General features: G+C 53.8%; 1 long non-coding RNA gene across 1 annotated transcript in view; it reads right to left on the bottom strand.

Moving 5' to 3' along the window:
* Positions 1-598: 598 nt before the first annotated feature.
* The window catches only part of LOC102400274, a 160,931-nt gene continuing 137,484 nt past the window's right edge, over positions 599-24,045 (bottom strand). The window contains exon 2 of the long non-coding RNA XR_003107640.3: positions 599-4,880. This is a non-coding gene — a long non-coding RNA (uncharacterized LOC102400274). The remainder of the gene's footprint in view (positions 4,881-24,045) is intronic.

Genomic DNA, 24,045 nt, shown 5'->3' on the forward strand with positions numbered 1-24,045 from the left:
TCTTCTCCACGGATGGCTAGCAGGGTGGCCTAGGAAAGGGCCTTGGGCGTCTGACATGGAGCAAAGTGCATTGGTATGCTGTACCCCACAGCGGGTGGGTATCAGGGACCACCATCAAGGAGACCTGAGTACCTGGATCTCTACCTGAGTATCTGGATCTCTGAGTACCTGGATCTCTATCTGGATATCTGGATCTCTACCTGAGTACCTGAATCTCGATCTGGGCACCTGGATCTCTACCTGGGCACCTGGATCTCTACCTGAGTGCCTGGATCTCTGCCTGGGCACCTGGATCTCTACCTGGGCACCTGGATATCTACCTGAGTGCCTGGATCTCTACCTGGGTGCCTGGATCTCTACCAGGGTACCTGGATCTCTGCCTGGGCACGTGGATCTCTGCCTGGGTACCTGGAGCTGCAGCGCTTCAGACTGAAAATGTTTCCAGCATAGGGTAAAGAACATGCCAGCTAGTTTGGTTCCGCTGAGGCTCATTCTTGGAAACTGGAGAGACTGGGTGTCTGTCCATCCCCCGGGGACTGGATATCTCCATGGGTTCTTGGCCTTACCCGATCAACAGCAATTGATGACAGACCAGACAAGAAATTCAGGCAAGCTTTATTTGGGCTCCTGCTATAGCAGTGGGCAATGAAAACAAGTAACAGGCCCCGTTGCTTGTTCCCCAAGTGGAGGGAGCTGGCTCCTTCCATGGGGCGAGGGCAGGAGGCAAGTCAGGGGTCAGGCAGAGCGGGGCCTGGGTGGGCAAACCTGGCAGGTGCTGTGTGCAGGGGACGCGTGCAGGACCCTGCGTTTTCTCTCCACCCCCTGCTTTTGCTCCAGGTGCCTCAAAAGTGGCAGTTGGCTTTTGAGTCTTTCTGTTATGTTATTGTCCAGCATTTGCCCCAGCTGCACATCACAGTCATGTCTAGTCCTTACAGTCTCTTTGTCTTTTGTTGCTGGAGGAGATGTTGTCTAGGTACAGCAGTGTCCCAGGTCCCAGCCGGTCTCACGTGGAGAGTGACAAGCCCGGTCAGTTCACCATTGGGCATTTCAGGCTGAAATCACGTGTTCACTGTGAAAAAGTTAGAAACCAGGAGGTCTGTGTCTTTTTTCCAGTGGTGGTGATGCTTATTTTAATGAGAGGCACGAGCTTCGCCCAACAGCCTGGGACCTGACTTCTGAAGCGCTCAGGGCGGAGGAGGGAGGAGACCCCCCAGGGACCACCTGGCGAGTTTGCAGCCCCGAGCCACGGTCACGGTAAACCCCCTGGGCAGCTGGAGCCCTGAACACAGGCGCTTCACACCCAGGACGAAAAGGCTTCCATACTGTTTTCCCCGCCTCGCCGAAGCCCAGGGCTGAGCCATCGGAGAAGGTGGGAGCTGGGGGCTGGGGGCGAGGGGGCAGGCAAGGAGGAAGGAAAGAAGAAGGAGACGGAAAAAATCCTTTTAAAAAAACCCTTCGACAGAACCCGATAACCTGGAGTACACGGTGATTAGTGCCGGACGGCATACAAATGCCAAAAGGCAAGTCCCAGGCCGGGCCAACTTAAGGCTTAATATTTGCCTTTCACTGAGCAAACTAATAAATCCCCTACAGTTTTAGCCACGCAGAGCTCCCAGTTTTTATTTATTGGTCAAGACGGCAGGCAGGTTTTTTTTCTGCCTCCCAGTCACCCCGGGCAAACAGCGGTCCCCCTCCCCCCGGCCCGTCATCAGTCTGTGTGTCTGTTTGCCTTCTCGTTCGACAAATTCCTGCTCGGTGCACTGACAAGCACAAACAGCTTTGAAGGAGCCGTTGGTAATGGACTTCCTAAGACAGCCCTGTCTTCGGCTGGTGTGGCCGAAGGCAAAGCAAGAGTTACCCGTCAGCCATGGGCTGCGTCAGACAAGGCTTAGAACGGGACACATGGGAGGAGAACTTGGAGGACCATTAAGACCACCCCCTTCCTCTCCCATTTTATTGATGGGAAAAACTGAGACCTGGAGTAAAAGGTTTGAGTGACTTATACATGACCTTGGAGCAAGCTGAAATTAACCCAGGGACTGCCCTGGAGGTCCAGTGGTTAAAACTCTTTGCTTCCATTGCAAGAGGTGAGAGTTCAATCCCTGGTCAGGGAACAAAGATCCCACACGCCATGAGACGCAACCAAAAAATAAATCATCAAGACAAACAACTGCTGGATACTTTTTAAAAACTTAAGGGAAAAAGAAATTAAGGCTAGGACTTGAGCCAGAGAGAAAAAAAAAATAGCAAATCTTTTAAGTCATGAACTCTATCCTTCCATATGGCAACACTGTGGATGGCATGGCTAGAAGGGGTTTTGGGGAATGTGTGATGTGACTCCCTCATTTTACATGGAAAGAGCTGGGAAGCAGGACTTCTGGGACAAAAACTCAGGTCTCCTTGTCTCCCCACTCTCTGCTTTTTTATCAGAGTAAGACACACAGCTGGACCCAGAAATGAGATGCCTTTGGCTTGCTATCGGATGAAGAAATTGACACATGTGGATGAAGTACTCCTTGGAATTCTGCTGTCGCCCGTAAGGCTGAACATCATCCAACCTTCTCTCCCAGGTCTCTCTCAAGCTGCCAGAAAGGCTGCCTCCCCCACGGCCTGCCCATCCCGCATCGGATGCTGGAAACGGGATTCCTGCACTAGTCAAGGGTAGATCTAGATAAGAGCGATGCTCTAGACCCCTTCAGGCTCTGGGGATCTGGGATTCGACGTGGATGAGAAGAGAAGAAAAGAGGGAAAAAGAGGAAACCTGCTTTTGGCACCACAGTGGGACTTCTTCTGGAACCAATGACCACATGTGGGATATAAAAATGAAGGAAACATCTGAAATGAGTTCTTTTTTCAAAAAAAAAAAAAAGAAAAATGACACCCCAGGAGCCGGCCAGTGTTCCTTCAACGGCAGTGAAGGCACAGAAATTCAGGACAGAGGGAAAGACACTCGTGCAGGAGGTTGGGTCTTTATCTCGACAGGTGTGAAATGACAGTCTTTTCTGGATGCTTGATGCTCATCTCTACACTAGTAGGTGATGACCTCCCGCCGGGGCCACCACACAAGGTGAGCAGGGTTAGATGAGATGCTTAAGCCTGTCTTTCAGCAGAAGAGATAAAGCCTTGATCCTCTGACAAGAAGCAACAACTTCAGGATGGCATGCGATCCTGAAAGCCTGGCTTTAACTCACCTGGGAAGAACCTGTAATTTGCCTCCTGGTTGTTCTCACTTGTCGTGAGCACCCCCAAACTGTGGCTGGCGCAACCTCCTTCTCTCTCCCCCACTACCACTACCAAGTTCCGCCGCCTTATCCCAGATAAAGCCCGTGTCTGGAAAGGGAAGGGAATTGGGGGAGGGGAGTTCCGAGTCAACAGCATCTGAGCTGACCTCGAAGGTTATCCAGGAGACTTCAGACAGAAAGCACACACTTTGGCCCAATTTACACACCCCTGATATTTTACGGGACCCTAGAGGTCAAAGGAATTTCAGGAAGTCTTCCAGCCAACTCCTTCACTCTCCAGACAACACCACCCCAAGAGTTTTTAGCTCTTAGTCTGTCTAGCTAAGATGCAGAAATTTTCTTCTTGGCTCTTATTCTATACAAACGTGTGACACACACACACACACACACATCCCACAGTCTATTTTCCATTGTTTCCAGTGGCTGTATTATTTTTGTTTCATCATGAGCTCTTTTGTTCTCAACAGAAAAGGTTCACTTCATCAACAGGACTTGGGTTTTGTGGGGCCCCATCTATGGTCCGGACACACTGGAAAGAAGGGGTCCTCTAGAAACACCATCAACTCTGGCCACTGGATAGTCTGTAATGAAGCACGGTGTTCTGACGTGGACTCCGACTGCCCCGCTGGGAGCTGATCACGCATCTGTGTCAACAGAAGACGTGCCCGTGTTCTGCTCCTCCAGACGTGCACCTGTGTGCAATACAAACCAAGAAGGTGAACGTGGGTGACGCCAGCCTTCAGGATCCAGCTCCCTGTGAGGGCCCCTCCAACACCCTAGCATCTTTAGAGCCTGAAGAATTTCTGCACAGACCTGCATCATGTTGGAGCCTGTGGGGCCAGACCCCACACACATACATGAGGAGGGATGCTCTTCCAAGGCTGCTTGTACAGCAACGTGCAAACACCGGCCTTTTCAGAAGGAGCAAAATGTAAGATCAGTTGACTTATGTGTAGTGAACTATTTACTCTATATCCAGCTGAGAAGTGATGGAGTAAAAGAGAACTGCTGAGTCCAAAGGCTCAGCAGACGTGGGAGGTGGGGAGAATGAAAGAATGCAGGAGAAAACCCTCTGGTTTCCGAGGACTGGTGGGGGGCAGTCTGAAGACCAGGCACCAGAAGAAGGAGTTATAAGGTCCAGGATCATGGCTTCCCCTTCAGCTGGAGGTGGCCTCCTGTTCACACAGGTCAACACAGACAGGATTCCTCAGGCCGAGGTTCTTTGCTTTCTCCTCAACCATCTTCTTAAATCCAGAAGCTCCTTTAGCCTCCAGAAAGCGTGTGTGTGTTAGTCACTCAGTTGCATCCAACTCTTTGCAACCCCATGGACCTGTAACCTGCCGAGCTCCTCTGTCCATGGGACAAGAATTCTGGAGTGGGTAGCCATTTCCTTCTCCAGGGGATCTTCCTGACCCAGGGATTGAACCTGGGTCTCCTCTGTTGCAGGCAGATTCTTTACCAACTGAGCCACCAGGGAAGTCCATTCTCCAAAAGGAGACTTCTCATTCCAATCCAGAGCACTTGCCTCTTAAGAGAAGGTCCCATCTTAGCTCCTTGGGGTCTTCATGGTTACATTGAGGTTCCTGGTGGGGACTGTGGGCGAGAGGAACAGTTCTCCACCTGTCCTGACTCCCAGGCCTGTGGACAAAAAAACAGCAACACAGTGAGATTCTGCATTCTGTCCTTTCAATGGAGGTCTTTCAACAACGAACATCACCTTACTGCCTTTAATCCAGAATGCCCTAGCTACCGAATAGAACACTGTTGTCATTCTTCAGCTGCTCGGTTGTGTCCGGCTCTTTGTGACCCCCAACGACTGTAGCCCGCCAGGCTCCTCTGTCCATGACATTTCCCAGGCAAGAATAATGGAGTGGGTTGCATCTCCTTCTCCAAGGGCATCTTCCCAACCCAGGGATTGAACTCACATCTCCTGCCCTGGCAGGCAGATTCTTTACTGCTGAGCCACCTGGGAGGCCCAACGTTCCTTCAAGCAGTATTTTAGCTAAGGCAGGGAAAAGGCCTGTTTATACTGTTCAAGTTTCCTTCGCAGCTCAGATGGTAAAAAATCCACCTGCCAATGCAGAAGATCCGGGATCGATCCCTGGGTTGGGAAGATGCCCTGGAGAAGGAAATGGCAAACCACTCCAGTATTCTTGCCTGGAGAATTCCATGGAGACTGGAGCCTGGCAGGCTATAGTCCATGGAGTCGCAAACAGTCGGACATGACTAAGTGACTAACTCATACTGTTCAAGGAACTCTGTACACTGAATCCCTGTCTCCAGTGTACAGGGATCAAGACCATCCCCATGGAAAAGAAATGCAAAAAAGCAAAATGGCTGTCTGGGGAGGCCTTACAAATAGCTGTGAAAAGAAGAGAAACAAAAAGCAAAGGAGAAAAGGAAAGATATAACATCTGAATGCAGAGTTCCAAAGAATAGCAAGAAGAGATAAGAAAGCCTTTCTCAGCAAACAACGCAAAGAAATAGAGGAAAACAACAGAATGGGAAAGACTAGAGATCTCTTCAAGAAAATTAGAGATACCAAGGGAACATTTCATGCAAAGATGGGCTCGATAAAGGACAGAAATGGTATGGACCTAACAGAAGCAGAAGATATTAAGAAGAGGTGGCAAGAATACACAGAAGAACTGTACAAAAAAGATCTTCATGACCCAGATAATCACGATGGTGTGATCACTGACCTAGAGCCAGACATCCTGGAATGTGAAGTCAAGTGGGCCTTAGAGCGCATCACTATGAACAAAGCTAGTGGAGGTGATGGAATTCCAGTTGAGCTATTTCAAATCCTCAAAGATAATGCTGTGAAAGTGCTGCACTCAATATACCAGCAAATTTGGAAAACTCAGCAGTGGCCACAGGAGTGGAAAAGATTAATTTTCATTCCAATCCAAAAGAAAGGCAATGCCAAAGAAAGCTCAAACTACTGCACAATTGTACTCATCTCACACGCTAGTAAAGTAACGCTCAAAATTCTCCAAGCCAGGCTTCAGCAATACGTGAACAGTGAACTTCCAGATGTTCAAGCTGGTTTTAGAAAAGGCAGAGGAACCAGAGATCAGATTGCCAACATCTGCTGGATCATGGAAATAGCAAGAGAGTTCCAGAAAAACATCTATTTCTGTTTTATTGACTATGCCAAAGCCTTTGACTGTGTGGATCACAATAAGCTGTGGAAAATTCTGAAAGAGATGGGAATACCAGACTACCTGACCTGCCTGTTAAGAAACCTATATGCAGGTCAGGAAGCAACAGTTAGAACTGGACATGGAACAACAGACTGGTTCCAAATAGGAAAAGGAGTACATCAAGGCTGTATATTGTCACCCTGCTTATTTAACTTATATGCAGAATACATCATGAGAAATGCTGGGCTGGAAGAAGCACAAGCTGGAATCAAGATTGCCAGGAGAAATATCAATAACCTCAGATATGCAGATGATGCCACCCTTACGGCAGAAAGAGAAGAAGAACTGAAAGAGCCTCTTGATGAAAGTGAAAGAGGAGAGTGAAAACGTTGGCTTAAAGCTCAACATTCAGAAAACAAAGATCATGGCATCTGGTCCCATCACTTCATGGCAAATAGCTGGGGAAACAGTGGAAACAGTGTCAGACATTATTCTTCTGGGCTCCAAAATCACTGCAGATGGTGACTGCAGCCATGAAATTAAAAGACACTTATTCCTTGGAAGGAAAGTTATGACCAACCTAGATAGCATATTCAAAAGCAGAGACATTACTTTGCCAGCAAAGGTCCATCTAGGCAAGGCTATGGTTTTTCCAGTAGTCATGTATGGATGTGAGAGTTGGACTGTGAAGAAAGCTGAGCACTGAAGAATTGATGCTTTTGAACTGTGGTGTTGGAGAAGACTCTTGAGAGTCCCTTGGACTGCAAGGAGATCCAACCAGTCCATTCTGAAGGAGATCAGCCCTGGGATTTCTTTGGAAGGACTGATGCTAAAGCTGAAACTCCAGTACTTTGGCCACCTCATGCGAAGAGTTGACTCATTGGAAAAGACCCTGATGCTGGGAGGGATTGGGGGCAGGAGGAGAAGGGGACGACAGAGGATGAGATGGCTGGATGGCATCACTGACTCGATGGACGTGAGTCTGGGTAAACTCTGGGAGTTGGTAATGGACAGGGAGGCCTGGCGTGCTGCGATTCATGGGGTCGCAAAGTGTCGGACACGACTGAGCGACCAATCTGTACACTGAATCATTGCTGGGAACCCTCACACAAGCCTTACCACTACACCATGGCTGATTTTAAAAACCAAATACAGCTCAGAAGAACGGTTCTGGACAGTTCTGTTTTTCAGCTTGCAAGCCATGGGGGCAGGAGCATGGAGGGGTCAGATCACCCCGTTTTTACAGATGAAGAAACTGAGGCACAGAGGGGCCACGCTGCTCCGTACAGGATGACAGGCACCTGGTCCTTAAGCCTGATGGTCACTTCAGCTGGAACTTCCCCCTGCTTTCACAGGTTGCTGTTCAGTCACTCAGGTCTCTGACTCTCTGCAACCCCATGGACTGCAGCACACCAGGCTTCCCTGTCCTTCACTGTCTCTCAGAGTTTTCTCAAACTCGTGTCTATTGAGTCCATGATGCCAACCCACCATCTCATCCTCTGTCACCCGCTTCTCAAGAGACCCTTAACAACAAATTAGGAGATGATCCAGAGTGCATAGGGGAGGAAGTAGAAAAATACAATGTAACGCATTTCCCTTCTGCACTGCAGACTGTAAATGTGTGAAGATGGACTTGGACTTATGCTTTCCTCGCTTCCCACTCCCCCACCTAACTCCCCGTTTCTGAGCCACAAATACACTGAGTACCACGAAACGCCCTCAGGGGACTTCCTCATCTTAAAATTGCCGAGACCCTCCCTGGTGGCTCAGCTGGTAAAGAATCCACCTGCAATGCAGGAGACCCCCCTTTCAATTCCTGGGTCGGGAAGTTCCTCTGGAGAAGGGATAGGCTACCCATTCCAGTATTCATGGGCTTTCCTCGTGGCTCAGCTGATAATGAATCCGCCTGCAATGTGGGAGACCTGGGTTAGATCCCTGGGTTGGGAAGGGATCTTTCCAGGATCAAACCTGGGTGACCAGCATTGGCAGGTGGATTTTTTTTTTTTACCTTCTGAGCCACCAGGGAAACTTGAACAGTATAAATAGACCTTTTCGCCCCCTTAACTAAAATACTGCTTTTAGAAGCAGCATTGGGCTTCCTAGGTGGCTCAGCAGTAAAGAGTCCATCTGCCAACGCAGGAGATACGAGTTCAATCCCTGGGTCGGGAAGATCCCCTGGAGGAGGGCATGGCAACCCACTCCAGTGTTCTTCCATGGAGAATCCCCCTGGACAGAAGAGCCTGGCGGGCTACAGTCCATGGGGTCGCACAGAGTCGGACATGACTGAGAGTCTAAGCCCACACACAGTCACGAATGCAGATGAATCTGGGCTCCCCCATCTCTGACTCCATCACCGCCAGCCCATGAGAAATCACCTGCAAATCTGCTCGTTCACAAGCACCACGTGGGATGAGATGCTGAGAAGGCAGACAGAAACCAGACAGGCACGCTCCACTCCTGTGGGCCACAGCAGAGAGGCAACAACTGACCCAGCTGAGGCCGGAAGGACCTCAGCATCAGAGGGACGTGCACGGAGGACTCTGGGTGCAGGAGGACCAACCGGCCCCTCTGCCCCTCCATGGTCCTGAGGGGTCACGGCTCAGCCTGGCACGAAGGAGCTCTCCTTTAGCTTGGGCTAAACCCCGGGTGGGGATGTGTGGGCTGCGATGAAGCCAGAGAGAGGGGTGCTGACGGTCAGAGACGGCAAGACGTCACCATAAGCGCCTTGGGGAGGGAGAAGATGCTTCAAGATGTTTGCCTGCAGGAGCACTGCGGAAGGAGAGAGTGTGCAGGCAGGAGTCAGCGCCCCAAAACCCAGCGCAGCAGCCTTCACAGAGGCACCCTGGGGCTCCAGGCGGCCAAGAGGGAGACCGGAAGTCTCTCCCTCCAGACACTCTCCCTGGGACCCCGAAACGCCCCCAACAGCCCCAAAGTCCTGCTAAACTTTCTGGTTTCCACATTTCCCCTCCTCAGACACCAGCAGCCGTCTGAGCTGAACCGCAGAGGACCAGGGAGAAGGCCTTTCCCCAGGGAGACGCACAGGGCGAGCAAATGAATTGGCAGCTGCCGGTGAATCACTCGGGGACTTCCTTCTCGTCTCCGGGCAACCGCATGCACTCGGCACCAGGACATTAAACACAGAGGGGAACGTCGGGAGGCATGCGCAAAACAAAACAAAAAGCCAAACACAGCACGGCTCCCCCACCGCCGGACTCATCCCAACCCCACAGACCCAGCCAAGGGGGCCGAGGGTTGGGGAGGGGAGGGTGGAAATGAGAGCCTCCACCCAGGGGAGGAGAACGAGGTTAGGACCAGCCTCAGCAGAGCCAGACACACCCTCGCCCCACACCAAACCCTTCTGGGTCTAGCGTTCGTATTTGGCCAAAGACACACCTCTGTTAGCCTAGAGAAAGGCACTGGGCCAGCAGATTAGCGGGCACCTGGAGATCTGAAAGATCACTTAGAAACCCAGACTCGGGGCGGGGTGGGGGGCTTAGGAAGCTGATGGTGGTTGAGACCCCGGTTCGGCTTCCCTGCCTCTCCCCCCAGCATCATTCTCCAGGTTAAGGCAGCTGCTAACTCCAGGACCGGGTCCCCTCCCCACCTGCCTCCACCCCGCTCCCCACCCCACCCCCCACCGCACCGGTCTTTTCCCACTCGAATGTTTTCCTGCCCGTTGCTATGGCCACTAGGAGCTGGTTAGACAGGACTCCAACACGCCGCCTTGCCCTTCAGACCCTGCCTCTCTGAAAACACCCAGGACAGAAGGAGAATGCATGTTAAGAGTCTACAGGTGGAACAACCCCTGGAGAAAAACTGGGGACCAGGAAATGAAGAAGAGGGCCCCTGTGAAAAGCTGAATGTGTGTGCATGCAAGCTCAAGTCGTGTCTGACTCTCTGCCACCCCACGGACTGTAGCCCTCCAGGTTCCTCTGTCCTTGGGACTCTCCAGGCAAGAACACTGGAGTGGGTCGCCATGCCCTCCTCCAGGGGATCTTCCCGACCCAGGGATGGAACCCACATCTCTTGCTTCTCCTCCATTGGCAGCCAACAGGTTCTTTACCACTGTGCCCCCTGGGAAGCCTGACGTGCTGACTATCAGCCCCCAGAGATACGTCTTAATACCCCTGCAACCTGTGAATGTTGTTACCTTTGAGCAAAAGAGACTGCGCAGGTGTGAGCAAGTCAAGGATCTTGAGAGGCAGAGATTGTCTTGGATGACTGGGGGAGAGGGGACACATGTCTTGGATGACTGGGGGAGAGGGGACACGTATACTCACAAGTGTCCTAATAAGAGGGGAGCGGAGGGGGGTGTGACACAGAAGAAGGAGCAGGAGGTGTCCCAACAGAAGCGGGAAGCTGGAGGGAGTGTTTCAAGGCAGGAAGCAGGAGGCAAGGGAAGCAGGCGATCTCCAGAGGCTAGAAAGGCCAGGAAATGAACCCTTCCCGAGAGTTTCCCGAAGGAAAACAGCCCTGCCGACACTTTGACTTCCACCCAGTGAAAGTGGCTGATGAAAGAGACTGTGGGAGAAGAAGGAAGTGTGGTTTCAAGCCACTATGTCCGTGATGACCTTCTTGCACCATATAGGAAACTGAGCTTGTCAATCAGGGCATGCACCATCTGCTTCCCCACAGACCTAGAGAAGAGGGTTGCTCGCTGCTCTTGGTTGGGGTTGGGGGGCTGGCACTGGGATGAAGTCCAAGGCACTGGAGGATGCTCAACTACACCCCTGGCCTCCAGCCTGGAGAAGCCAGGAGCAGCCCCGCTCAGTGTGACCACTGAAAACATCTCGGACGCTGGCGTCTGTCTGGCATTGGGAGGTGGGGGATGGGGAACAGCAGAATCCCTCCCACAGACAATCACTGCCCCGAGGTGCAGCCCTTTCTTGACTTCGGCTGCACCTGAGAATCACCTGGCAAGCTTTTCAAAACTCCCATGCCTGGGGCTCGGCCCAGCCTGGGGAAGCTGGCATCGCTTAGGGCGGAATGAGACAGCAGTTAGAGCCGTGCTGCTGATTCCGATGGGTGGCGGGTGTTGAGAACCGCTGCGTGTTGCAAAGGGCCAGAGAGCCCAGAGGAGAGAAGAAGAAGAAGGTAGCGATACACCTGAGTCCCAACGACAGCCAGGACGCAAGACGCCCTGAGGCAGAAACCGCACCAGGCTCACCAGGGCAGACCTGGGAACGCACATCCCAGCTGCCAGACGGGTGACTGGCTGGCGTGGAATTCCTGGTGGCTCTGTCACCTTGTTTCCCATCAGAACAGGGTGGACACCTTGCAAGAAGGTGTCTCCCAGGAATAACCACACAAAGCCTCAGCCTCCTCCGCTCATGAAGCCAGCACAAAATGAGCCGGCTCCCACCCAACGCTATAAACATGAACTCACTGGACAACAAGCACCGTCTCGGTAAAAATGGTGATCCTGCATGGGGCCAGTTTAGGAACGGGGAGCCTCCATTCTGCATCCAATTGGTAAACTCCCCAGGCACCGAGACCAGAATCCTCCCACAGGGATGCACTCTGAGCAAGGAGAGACTTCCCATCTCGAAAGCTGTCCTGATAATAAGCTTGGCTGGTGGTCCCTACCCGGGTCAGAGAGGAAAGAGGGGAGAGAATCTAATGAGAAACCAGCCGCTGAGCAAGACACAGAGCTGAACAGGTTGATGCTCTGACTTCTTGCAAAGAAGGATGCGGTCACGTGTAAGTTCTCTCTCCTGCTGGGACCTTCTTTTTCCTTCATTATTTCATCCCCAGCCTGCCTGGCCGAAAGGCTGAGCCAAGCATTTCCTTATTTCCTTTGGCCCAAATCGCGAAGTCCAGGATGTCACTGGGGGAAGCAGAGGGGAAGAGGAAGAGGAAGGAAAAAATTTAAAAAGGAGGATGGGAAGGAGGTGAGGTGGTAAGAGAGAGAGGAGTGGAGGACAGAGGAGCAGGGGACAAGAGAGGCTCACAGCTACAGAATGAACAGGTCCCACCCGTGTCAGCCCCACTGGGCCACCCAGATGGGAAGATGGGTTACAGGTATGCGTCGGGCTCTCTTAGCAGGGGCCCCCAACCTGCAGGATTGAATGCCTGATGGTCTGAGGTGGAGCTGATGCAACAATAAGAGAAATAAAGTGCACAAAAATGCAACGTGCCTGAATCATCCCCAAACCATCCACCCACCCAACCTGGGTCCATGAAGAAACCGGCCCCTGATGCCAAAACCACTGTCCTACAGGAGAGGCGAACTCCCTGTGGGTCTTTAAGAGGCAAAGGCTCAGGGGGATGGAGCCTCCCAGCTCCTGCCCTTCCCTTCCCTTCCCCGGGATTCTTCCAGTCCACTTCATGCACCTGCTTGGAACAAAGCGGAGAAATCCAGTTGCCCTGCACCAGGGCTATCACAGAGGAAAGGAGCTCAGGGGCCTGGTCTGTCCCCAGAGACACTGAACAGATTCCTGGGCAAAGAATCTAGGGCTTTGGGGCTCCCCCTGGCCATTTCCAAGGCTTCCACATTCCCTTCCTACATCCCGCCCTTCCCCACAGAGTCGGAATGCATCTCACTCTTAACTAGAGCAACTGAACTGAACTTAACTTGAACCTCTGGGTTCCCTCCAGCCTATAAACCTTGTGTACTAATGTCCCGACTCTTGCAAACTCGTTGAGAAATAAGCTTTAGGAAGCTTCCAGATGTTCCGCTTGCAGGGCAGTATTTCTCTGCCTCTGTCTCCAGGGGTCCACTCACGAGGCCCAGCAGCCTGCCTGCCCAGGTGAAATCTGAGGGCCAAAAGGCACTGCCCGGGGGTGGGCGGGGAGACGCCATTTCCCAGAGGACCACACTCAACCACTGTGTTCATCCACTCCACCCTTGCAAAGACACGACCTCCTACACCCATGTGTTCTTGCACCACCCCACGCCCTGTGTCTTTCACTCTCCCCAGTGAGCCCTGCATCCCTGGAGTGTGATTCATGCGGTGCGAACACCTCCGAGCGACAACAGAGAAGCAAGTCCGCGACTCCCAAACGAGTAAGCTTTGTTCTCTGTGAGCATCCACCGCACCTCTCCCTTAAAACTCTCATTGGACAGCCCCTGTAACGGAGCCCAGGACCCAACAACACGGGGCGGCTCTTCCACGTGAGATGCTAAGTCAACACCGGCAGAGTCGTCTTAGGAGCCGGACCGGCCAGAAGAACAAGGGAATGGCGTTCGTGACCCGTCAAGGCCCCCGCGGAGCTGGTGGCCTCTGATCTCTAGGAAGCTAACTGCCAACGGGCAGCCTTGTACACACACAGCCACGCACACACCCTTCCCCACACGCACACCCCCGAGGGATTCTTTGCACAAGGTGACGCGGTGTCCCTTTGATGCTCGCCGGATGTGTTCCCATTGGGCAAAACCCAGACCTCAATAAAACCGGGCATTATCAAGAGGCCGCTGGTGGGTGATTGCGCCCGCCTGTTATCTCCGTGGCCCTGGGCGGGGTGCTCTGTGGTTCTCCACGGAAAAGCATTAACTTCTAGGTGGATCAAAGACCCTTCCGAACCGGCCGACCCGGATCTCTTGTTTATCCACAGGGGATTGTTCCCCAAGATGGACTTTAAGATAACTGGGACCCCAGTCCCAGACTCCTCTGTCCTCTGCTTATCTCTCACCCAGTATGTCCCTCGGGGGCCGCCTAACGGCCAATCACAAGGGCCTTCTGCTCTCTCGTTTTTCCAGGTGGCCCATTTAACAACAGAGAGTAGGGGACTGGGCCCCCGAGTGTCCTGGCCCTGCTGCAAGCTGGGGACCTGGGGGCAGAGAGACACCTACTTTGGGGGGGAATCTCTCCATGAATCACACCAGGGAGGGGGTGTTCCAGAGAGCAGGGTGTTTCCTACACTCTTTCCTTGAGAGGGAGAGACCGACGGTTCCTAGATGGACAGTTCCCCACACTTGGCCCCTAAAGTCCCTGGTTGGACTCTACTGTCTACCCTGATGTTCAAGCGCCCACGATCCACCTGCGGGAGGACCAGAGGGACCCCTGAGCCAGTCTGGCTCTGGACCGCCCATCGGCCTGGAGAGGAAGAGCACGTGCGCTTAAGGGCACCAGGTGTAGCGGCCTGGGTGCCTCCCCTCCGCCTCGTCTCCACACGGGTCCGGCAGCTGCCCGGGCGGCCAGGTTATTCTTCTTTCTGTGCACAGCACCCAGCTCAGTGTGCAGCCCTGACAAGGCACATGGATGAACAGAGGAGGGAACCAACAGGTGAGCGCCTGCAGCTCAGTGGCAGGCCTGCGCGCTAAGTCGCTTCAGTCACGTCCGACTGTTTCTCGACCCCCGGTGAACTGCAGCCCGCCAGGCTCCCCTGTCCATGGGATTCTCCAGGCAAGAATACTGGAGTGGGTTGCCATGCCCTCCTCTAGGAGATCTTCCTAACCCGGAGACTGAACGCTGCGTCTCTTACATCTCCTGTGGCGGCAGGCAGGTTCTTTACCACTGGTGCCACCTGGGAAGCCTTGGTCCCACCGACAGGGAGGACTCCAGGAAGCACATGGCCCTGGAGATGCTTCACTTAATGATATGGAGTCAGATCGAGGTTCACTTTCAGAGTCCCAGGCACGCCACCTCCATCCTCTGTAACCCACCTGCAAAGCAGGAATTACACTCAGACCTCCTCCCGGTAGGGGTGCTATGAGGACTGAGGCTCAAAAAGTAGTGTTTGTCTTTATTACCGTATTTCCCTATAGCATTGTCTCTATGAAGGAATCTAGGGGACTTCCCTGGTGGTCCAGTGGCTAAGACTCTGTGGTCCCAACGCAGGGGGCCCGGGTTCGATCCCTGGTTGGGGAACTAGATCCCACATGCGGCAACTACAGATTCTGCAGCCCCAACGGAGACTCGGCGCAGTGAAATAAATATCAAAAAAAAAAAAAAAATCCAGGTAGCACGTTTTCAAAGGTGGAAGAAGAAGCACGTGCCTTGGTTATACCCCTGGTGTGGACCAGACGTGAGAGGCGTCTGAAACGCCAGCTTGATCATCCATCACTGCTTTTCTCCTCCTTTTTTAAATCAATGAAGTTGTTTCTGGTATCAAGAGGAACCCTTACCTCTTTCCGTATTCCCTCATTTGCCCCTAAAAGCCTGAGGACTCCATGTGCAGGGAGTTGGCGAGCGAGCCAGGGGTCACGAGCTGCTGATAAGAGCTGTTTCCAGGGGAGCCCCACAGCGAACACGGCCACGGATAGTCCAGGGGCTGCACGCTTGATCCCAGCCCAGCTGAGGCCACTGGGGACCCCAGCATTGCCATTGTTTAATCGTGAAACGTACAGACACTTGATGGCTCGGTGGTAAAGAATCCTCCTGCAAAGCAGGAGACACAGGAGACTTGCGATCGATCCCTGGGTCGGGAAGATCCCCTGGAGAAGGAAATGGCAACCCACTCCAAGTTTCTTGCCTGGAGAATCCCATGGACAGAGGAGCCTGGTGGGCTACAGTCCATGGGCTCGCAGAGAGTTGGATAGGACTGGGCACGCGCGCATGGACAGATGAATGTGCAGACACCCTCTGCCTTTAGCTTGCACCTCTTTCCTCTGCATTTCTCAGGCTTTTCGCGCGTGTGCCGTCTTCCTCAAACCCCTGGTTTGTCTGCCTCTGTCTCATTCCCGTTAGAGACACCACAGCCTGGAGAGCCAACCCAAGCGGCATGGCTGTCCGCGGACTCTGCCTAGTGTGCCCCGGCCCCGGCCCAGCCCGCACGGCGCTGAGGGGATAAGGAAGCGGGGTCTCGACACCCCACGGACACGGCAGGCCGAGGCTGCCACCCAAGCCTGCAGCTGGGCTCCAGGAGGGGCTGGGAGGTCAGGCCGCAGGCTCACAGGACAGGCCACCCACACTGCCCCGCCCAGCTCTGGCCCTTGGCCCTGCCTCGGAACAGTCTGCCACATGGCCTCCCTCGGGGAGGCCGAGAGGACGAAGGGCTGAAACCAGAGGCGAGGAGGAGCCCCATCTCCCTCCATGCGCCAGAGACCCTTCCTGGGCGGGGGGCGGGGGCGGCATGTCCCCCCCAGCTCCTAGTCTGAGGGCACTGGGCCTGCGATGAGCTGGGGCCTCCCTCTCCTAAAACCCAGATGTGTTTCCAGGGTTTGATGGAACCTGAAAGAATCCTAACCTTCTTCAGTTACTTCACACTTTTCTAATTAAAGATGCAAACTGGATTTTCATGTTTGCAGAGAGAGCTTTGACCGCGAGTGTAGGCAGCGGAGCAAAACAGGAAGAATCTCTTTCGTATTCTCTCTCTTTTTTTCTCTCTCTCTGTCTTCCCTCTAAAGTACCGGGACACAGAGGGAGGGGAGCAAACAGGATCTTGGCAGCCTGGCCTCCAAGCGCCCCTGGAGCTGGCCTGCGTTCTTTTGGAAGCTTTTCTCTTTTCTTTGCTCCCAGAGACACCAGTCCTCATCCCCGTCAGTTGGGCAGGGGTGGAGGTGGAGAGGAGCTGGGTGAGGCTCTGGGAAAAGAGAAGAAATGGGCAAAGCCCAGATCCTCTGGCTTAACTGCCCAGAAAAGAGCCCGAACGCCTCGTCTGGGTGGAAGGCAACCGTCCCAGGTTCCTTGGCACGGTGGGACTCACCGGAATCCAGAGCCCCGGCTGGCAGAACAAGGGTGGACAGTGGAGCCGGCCGGAGGGGGGGTGGTCTGGGCGGGAGGGGGGGAGGGCTCGGTGAATCACATAAATTAGAGACAGAAGGGATGTCAGGCCACCTTCACTTCCTTCCTCCCCTAATGGGAATTATCTCATTAGCCCTGAGCTTCCTAGAGGCTAACTTTAAATGATTCCTGTACCGGGGGCTTTCAATCCACAGCCGCACCACCCGACCCCCCACTCAGTGCCCCCCTTCCCCATCAGATCTGCCTCTAGAAGGGCTCTTAAAGGGACAGCGGTCAAAAGACACCAGTTCAACCTATTTAACTCTGAATGCTTTGCTCCAAACATTTCATCCGATATTAAGTTTTGCCCTTTCAACCTTTACCTCCACTTACAGGCATTTATTACAAGAAAACGGTCATGGAGGGACTGCCCTGGGGGTCCAGTGGTTAATTAAGACTTGGCCTTCCCAACGCAGGGGGTGCGGTTCAATCCCTGGTGGGGGAACTATGATTCTACACGCCTCATGGCCAGAAAATGACAACATCAAGCAACAACAGTGATACTGTGACAAATTCAATAAAGACTTTAAAAATGACCCACATACAAAAATCTTATTAAAAAAAAAGATAACAGTCATGGACACAGTTTTGCTGTGCTGTGTTAGTGGCTTAGCCGTGTCCGAATCTTTGTGACCCCAAGGACTGCAGCCCGCCAGGCTCCTCTGTCCATGGGATTCTCCAGGCAAGAATATTGGAGTGGGGTGCCATGCTCTCCTCCAGGGGATCTCCCAGAACCAGGGATTGAACCCGGGTCTCCTGTACTACAGGTGGATTCTTTACCATCTGAGCCACCAGGGAAGCCCCAGGGACATGGTAACAGGTCAATAATGACACATCTTATGCCCACCTCCCCCAAAGACAGACATATTGGAATCTCTGGGACCTATAAATGCTACCTTATGTGGCAAAGGAGCCTCTGCAAATGGGATTAAGCTAAGGATGTTAAAATGGGGACATGGCCTTGGACTACCCAGGTGAGTGCTAAACTCAATCACAGATATCCTCACGAGGGAGGAGCAGAGGAGCATTTGACTCGACGGGAAGACACGACAGGATCACAGAGGTAAGGGTGGGGTGACGTGGCTGCCGCTCCAGGTGGGCCCACAGCCTCCAAAAGCTGCGAGAGGCCGGGACCATTCCTGCCCCCCACCCCCAACTCCTCCCTGTCCCTGGAGCCTCCTCAAGGAGCCAGCTTTGATGACAACAACCCGAGATTTTAAGACTCATCAACCCAAGAATCCTAAGACTCATTTCAGACTTCTGGCCTCCAGAACTGCAAGAGAATAAACGTGTGTATTAAAAAAACAAACAAACACCAAGTTGATGGTAATTTGTTACAGCAGACCCAGGAAACTAGTACAGATGTAAATAAAGTTCTTGCTACCAGGATTGTAGGCTGGTATGAGGGTTAAGGGTGGTTTGATCCCTTTCTAGGAATGAGGATGGAGGAACTGGAGACAGTTTAGCAGAGAGAGATCAGACAGAGTCAGAGAATCTGTATGCAGGTCAGGAAACAACAGTTAGAACTGGACATGGAACAACAGACTGGTTCCAAATCAGGAAAGGAGTACATCAAGGCTGTATATTGTCATCCTGCTTATTTAACTTATGTGCAGAGTAATCATGAGAAACGCTGGGCTGGATGAAGCACAAGCTGGAATCAAGATTGCTTGGAGAAATATCAATAACCTCAGATATGCAGATGACGCCACCCTTACGGCAGAAAGCGAAGAAGAACTGAAGACCCTCTTGATGAAAGTGAAAGAGGAGAGTGAAAAAGTTGGCTTAAACCTCAACTTTTCAGAAAACTAAGATCATGGCATCAGGTCCCATCACTTCATGGCAAATAGATGGGGAAACAAGGGAAACAGTGTCAGACTTTATTTTTCTGGGCTCCAAAATTACTGCAGATGGTGACTGAAGCCATGAAATTAAAAGATGCTTGCTCCTTGGAAGGAAAGTTATGACCAACCTAGACAGCATATTGAAAAGCAGAGACATTACTTTGCCAACAAAGGCCCATCTAGTCAAGGCTATGGTTTTTCCAGTAGTTGTGTATGGATGTGAGAGTTGGACTGTGAAGAAAGCTAAGCACTGAAGAATTGATGCTTTTGAACTGTGGTGTTGGAGAAGACTCTTGAGAGTCCCTTAGCCTGCAAGGAGAGCCAACCAGTCCATCCTAAAGGAAATCAACCCTGAATAGTCATTGGAAGGACTGATACTGAAGCTGAAACTCCAACACTTTGGCCACCTGATGCGAAGAACTGACTCATTGAAAAAGACTCTGATGCTGGGAAAGATTGAAGGCGGGAGGAGAAGGGGATGACAGAGCATGAGATGGTTGGATGGCATCACCCATTCAATGGACATGAGTTTGGGTAAACTCTGGGAGTTGGTGATGGACAGGGAGGCCTGGCATGCTGTAGTCCATGAGGTGGCAAAGAGTCAGACATGACTGAGCGACTGACCTGGGTATAGCAAAGGCACTAAATGATGCTGATTGCCCTATCAGGAGTGCCCTCTGCAATCTCAATCCTCAGTCCTCCTTTCAGTGAATGCATGAAACACCACAAAGCAATGCAAACTAAGAACGAGATGATCTGCGTCTTCAACAGCTATTTGCCAAGCACCCCGCTGGCTTACTGAACACCATCTGATAATCCTGTGTGCCTCTCCTCTTTGCTGGTAAACCAGAACAGCTCATACGGCGCCAAACACCAGCACCTCAATGCCCACGTGGCCTGAGAAGGGGATTCGGGCCACCAGACTCTCTAAACGTGCAGTCGGAAGGTCCCTCGGGGAAAACCTAAGCAGAGAAAGGCAGAGAAGGCGGGGGGGGCCTTCTGCAGCAGCCAAGGGCAGGCTGGCTGTTGCGGCTGGAGCCCAGACAAAGCTCGTCCACCAGGCGCTGACTGATGATCAGCTGTGGGAGAGGCCCCAAGGGCTCCTAAGTCACAGGTGGGTGCCTGCAAGTCACCCTCCCAGGGGGGCTCCGGCCTCAGGCCCTGCCTCACCGCGAATCACTGTAAGCACCCCAGTGTCTCAACCCCACGCTGGGTGGCCCTCGCCCCACCCATCGCACCCCTGGAGCCTGTCCCGTGCTTGGTGATCTCAGCCGGCCTCACACAAACCCTGTCAAGGAGGCAGGACAGGTGTTACGATCCCCACTTTCCAGATGGGGAAACTCTGCTGGAGCCACTGCATGACTCGCTCAGGGCCACCCAGGGAGTACAAGCCTCAGGGCTCCGTCCACAGCCCAGGGCGATGATGACCCCAGCCTCCCTGTGCTGCCCACAGGACTTTGGGGCTTTAAAAGTTGCTGCTGTTTAGTCGCTCAGTCATGTCCGACTCTCTGCAAACCCATAGACTGCAGCCTGCCAGGCTCCTTTGTCCATGGGGTTCTCCAGGCAAGAACACTGGAGTGGGTTGCCATTTTCTCCTCCAGGGGATCTTCTCGACCCAGGGATGGAATCCGTGTGGACTGCATGGGCAGGCGGGTTCTTTACCACACCACCACCTGGAAAGCCCAGGGCTTTACATGAGTGGCACCAGATAGCAAGGGGATGGCTCCTCTGCCTGGGCACTGCTGCTTTTTTGGACGCTGGGAGCACAACTCACTGAAGTTCCCACCTATTCCCAGTCTATCAACCTCTGTCGTCCAGCTTGAGGGCGGGAGGAGAAGGGCACTGCCTTTGGAGGTGGGGGGGGCGGAGAAGGACACTGCCTTTGGAGGTAGTGGGGGGGGACAAGGACACTGCCTTTGGAGGTGGTGGGGGGGGACAAGGACACTGCCTTTGGAGGTGGTGGGGGGGAGAAGGGCACTGCCTTTGGAGGTGGTGGAGGGGGGGAGAAGGGCACTGCCTTTGGAGGTGGTGGGGGGGAGAAGGGCACTGCCTTTGGAGGTGGTGGGGGGGAGAAGGGCACTGCCTTTGGAGGTGGTGGGGGAGGCAGGCATGGCTTGTGCCCAGCCAGTGCTGCCCCTAGGAGCATGACGCACACTCTCGGGACCTGGGAGGTGAAGCTGTGCACCATGTACTTTGCTGGGCATGGAGGAGAGAGAGGCAAGAGCAGAGCTGATCTGAACGCCTCACTGCCTCGCTCAGCTCACAAGCCAGGACACTCCCACGGGCCCCGGAAGCACCCTCTGTTTCCCTAAGCTGTGCCCAGCAGCCTCCGCCAGGGTGGGCTGCTGCAGAGCAGAGCACAGCAAGAAGAGTGCCCCTCTTCTGGGGTCACAGGGCAGCCGGGCCCTAGATCAGGGGGCGCCCCAGGAGGTGGCAGAGCTCCTCCTCCATGGGGCCCCTGGACGACATCGCCCACAGCACCCGCAGCCATGCCCAGCGGGCCTGACTGAGCCAGCAACCAGATCCCCGGAGGTGGCAGCCGTGGGCGGGGCGGGGAGGGCCCCGCAGGATGCCCAGATTCGGGCCGATCTCCCGGCCATGGTTTCCCCTCACCCCGCCTCATCCTCCGTGGAATCTGTACCCCGAGGGGCCCCTCAGGAGAAGCTCTAGAACTAAGAGGTCCACGGCCTCTTCTGCACGCGGGGTCAAGCAGGCAAGGAGCCTGAAGCAGGGAGCAGACAGTGTGGGAGCCATGAGCAGTCAGGCGGCCCGCGGCAGGTTCCCATGGCACCCTGACTGGCAGCGTGAATAGCTAACCGCACCCCAGACAGGTGCTGGCGGCCTGGCCTTAGGAGTGCTCGCTCAGAGCACAAGGTGATTCACTTCCCCTCTGTCGTCTCCGGCAGAGTGAGTCAGCGGAGCTTCGCACCAGCTCTGCCACCTCGGCCGAGGAACATGCACGCCCGTCTCTCTGCACCACCTGTTTCCCAGGACTTCGGGGCCCCCTGCGGCCGGCCCTCATGGTTTAGGGCAGACAGCGTCCCTGGTACCTAGCCTCCAGCCCTCCCGCTCCCTGCCCCACGCCCGGGACAGCTCAGTGAGTCGAGACCGAGACCCACCAGGAGTCCGGAGGGAGAGCCCGACAGGTGTGCATTCGGGCCTGAGGATGGGTGAGCTGGCGCCACCTTTGACCTTTAACAGCCCTCTGCGACCTTCCCAACCCTCTTTGGAGACAGACTAGAAGTGGAAAATTCCAGAACTGATGAACCAAAGGGCAAAACCGTGAGGTGACGTCAGCTTCCCTCTGGGGAGTAACAGGGACTGAAGGTGTGAAACCGAGTCCCGGGGATGATGACATGCTTCCTACTTGCTACGTCGGGAGGGGGGGGAGCACTGGCCACCGAGGCCACGATTCTGGAGGCAGGCTCCTGTGCTGGCTCTGGAGTAAACCTTTTAGGAAGAATCGCCCGGAAAGACATCCGATAACACTCACCCAGGGAAAAGAAACTCATACATCTCTGGGTCAACTTTTTGTCCCCACTCATGTATGGTCTCTCCTACAAAATACTTTTTTTTTTGTAATTAAAAAGACAAAGTTAAAGAGGGAAAAGGAAAAATATGAAAATAAAACACAACAGTTTAAAAAAAAAAGAAAAGAAAAAACTTCACTGAAATAGTTTGGGGATTTACATTTTTTTTTTTTTTTCTCATTCTCAAAAAGTCCCTCCCACTACCTGGTTTCTAAAACAGACGGTAAACAGAGATGACATCAAATTGGGCAGCGACTGGCTCTCCCGGCCAGGGGCTGTCCGCAGGTGTGAGACTGACAGATTGAGCAAAGATGACACCGTTGCTATCCTTAGAAGATGAGAAGCACGGAGGAGGAGCAAGGAGCTCTGGGTGTGGGGGGAACCCGACACCCTGCCCACTGCTGGCCTCCTGGGTAAACTCGTTCGTCTAGATGGGGGGCCCCCGAAGTGGGGCTCCCTGTTGGGGAGTTTTGTTTACCCCTCACCTCTCAGGTATGGTTAGCTGAATCACGCCCCGAGGGCTCCGAGAGCTCGGGCTGCACGCTGTCTGCGCTCCAGGGAGCACTCCGGACTTTCCAAACTGCATCTTGAGATCCACGGGTTGTCGCCGCGGCTTTGGCTTGACCCCTGAAGGGGGCGAGGTGCTTTCCCCGCCACACACACGTCCCGCACATCGCAGCTGCGTCCCTGGCCCCGAGCGGACCGAGGCCAGAGGGGAGGGGACAGACTCCACCCCTGGCGGCTGGCTCGGGGGACAGCGTGAGTCATGAGGCCTGGCCGGTGACCACGATGTCCTGGGGTGAAGTGGGAGGCCTGGGGGATGCGGCCCAAGGCAGGGGCCAGAGCCACGGTGACTCAGCCTGGGGCCCCGGGGGGAAGTTCCGTCGCCGCATCCTCTGGATGGCTCCTGTCCCCCTGGGTGAGGTCATCCCCAGAGCTGCTCAGAACTGGGACTCGCTCGGTTCTCTGTGAGCGCCTGGCTTCCCTCTCAATCACAGTTACAGCAGGAATTATCATTTTAGCATCCACACCTCTCCGCTACCCGCCACACACACACACACACACACATGATGGGTGGACCCAGGCAAACAGCCTGTCCTCCCCCCGGGGCGTCAGATTTTTTCATCTGTAAAAACAGGCCTTTCTCCTGATGATCTCAGGCAGGAGCCTCCGGGGCTCAGAGGTGGTGAGCAGACTGCTCACTGAGAGGAAGTCTGCTAAATCCATGAGAGTGGGTGATATTCTAATATTACTGTTTGTGACTACTGATCCACGGACCCGGCGACTGGGCCATCTGCCTGCATCTCCCCAGGCCACTGGGTCTGGAAGTAAAGGAGTCCAAGGTGATGGGTGAGAAAGTGTCTCTAGGGACTTCCCTGGTGGTCCAGTGGTTAAGAATCTGCCTGCTCAGGAAGAGGGACACAGGTTTGATCCCTGGTCTGGGAAGAGTCCACATGCCATGGAGCAACTAAGCCCACGGGCCTCCAGGACTGAAGTCCGGGAACCCTAGACCCGAGCTCTGCAGCAAGAGAAGCCACCAGCATGAGAAGGCCCCGCGTGGTAGCTAGAGAAGAGCCCGCACAGCAGTGAAGACCCAGCACAGCCAGAAGTAAAGAATA

Source organism: Bubalus bubalis, chromosome 3 (assembly GCF_019923935.1).
Source record: "Bubalus bubalis isolate 160015118507 breed Murrah chromosome 3, NDDB_SH_1, whole genome shotgun sequence".
Lineage (NCBI taxonomy): Eukaryota > Metazoa > Chordata > Mammalia > Artiodactyla > Bovidae > Bubalus > Bubalus bubalis.